Genomic DNA, 1,504 nt, shown 5'->3' with positions numbered 1-1,504 from the left:
AGTATTTCTTACAATCTATGGTTGGATAGTTGAAGTTGCCCAGGATCCGGGTAAAGGGTTGGATCCTGATATATTCGAACAGGCCCAGATACGTGAAGTGGGCATCTTGAGTCAGAGTTGGGGGCCTGTAGCTAGCTATGATTTGAATTGGGGTCTTGTCAATTGTTAACTGCACCTGGAGTGTTTCCTGTGCGTTGTACTGTTTGATCAGCCTAGAGGTGTGTATGTCTTTTACATATATTGCAACTCCGCCTCCTTTTGTTTTGCTACCCACGGTTTGGAGTCTGACTGAATGATAGGATGAGTATCCTGGTATGGCTAAGGTGCTCTCCGCAGCTTTGAACCAGGTTTCTGGGAAAACACAAATGTCAGCTTCTTCCAGGGTTAAGAATGCTTGCAATGAGTGCAGTTTCATGTTTAGACTCCTAGTGTTTAGTAGCATGACCTTTAGTTTATGTTTTGATGAAAGTTTCATGTTGGTAGTTTTGATCTCATGGTATTGCATAAAAAAGGCACTATGGGGGAGGCAAGAGCTTTTGCCAGGAACCTGAAGCCCAAGGAGACAGATGCAGGCCCTCTCTGGGAAAGCATTGTGGCTTGTCAGTCATGTCATCCCAGGCTGTCAGGTACTGGATCCCCTTGGAATGACACCAGGAACTAAGCCAATTGTTAAAGTCAGTAATTTTCTGTTTGTATTGAGGCATCATTCTGGGTGACAGTATGCTGCTTAAGGCTAGGAACATACCTGTCTGGGACACATACTCACCAGGCTCAATCATGTCTCTCTTCATATTGTCCAAGGAGGTACGTCTCAAGTCATTCACTCCAACATGTACTATGACAGATTCATAACAGTACCTGTTGAGACACTTGAGTGAATTGGTGATATGGCAAACAGCACAAATGTAATCGACAGGATTCAAATCTGTGCACGTAAACCCCAATGGATTTCTAGTCCATCACCTTAACCACTCGGTCACGATTACAACACCCATAATGAACACACACGATTGCCACAGGGGATATGAGTCACACACACACGTGTTAGATTTGTATTGCCTGTTTTTTGCCTCTTTTGAAATTCAGCAGCTCAGTGAGTAGTCCCTTCAGTAAATCACTGGTGGAACTGTTAAGTGGTATGAGGAGACTTGCTGGTGCTGTGTTTTAAAAATCTGCATTTAATTATTTTAGACTTATTTTACTTAAGATACTGTTGTTGGAGGTATCGGGCATTGATTATTTTTCCCACTCTCCCCTTCATTAAAATCTAACATCACAGCAAGCAGTTTCTTGAGTATAAAGCAATTACATGTGTCATGCTTGAGGCGGACACTAAAAACACATTCTGGCATTGACTCTTTGCAAGTGAGACCTATGGGAAACAGTGTGAATGTAGAGACAGTCTGTTCAGGTATCAGAGCCAGAGGTATGTTTTCTAGCATATTTGAACAGTGTCGGAGTATTTGTATCTGTTTGGTGGAATTTAAAGCTATTGTCAGCTCAT

At 42.5% G+C, this 1,504-nt stretch overlaps 1 non-coding gene across 1 annotated transcript; it reads right to left on the bottom strand.

The window, feature by feature from the left end:
- Positions 1 to 904: 904 nt before the first annotated feature.
- Positions 905 to 986, bottom strand: TRNAS-AGA. The gene has a single exon. It is a non-coding gene; the product is annotated as a tRNA-Ser (tRNA).
- Between the last annotated feature and the right edge of the window lie 518 nt (positions 987 to 1,504).

This window comes from Protopterus annectens, chromosome 6.part0, assembly GCF_019279795.1.
Source record: "Protopterus annectens isolate FY-2018-M chromosome 6.part0, PAN1.0, whole genome shotgun sequence".
Classification (NCBI taxonomy): Eukaryota; Metazoa; Chordata; order Ceratodontiformes; family Protopteridae; genus Protopterus; species Protopterus annectens.
This window is presented reverse-complemented; position numbering and strand designations above follow the sequence as displayed.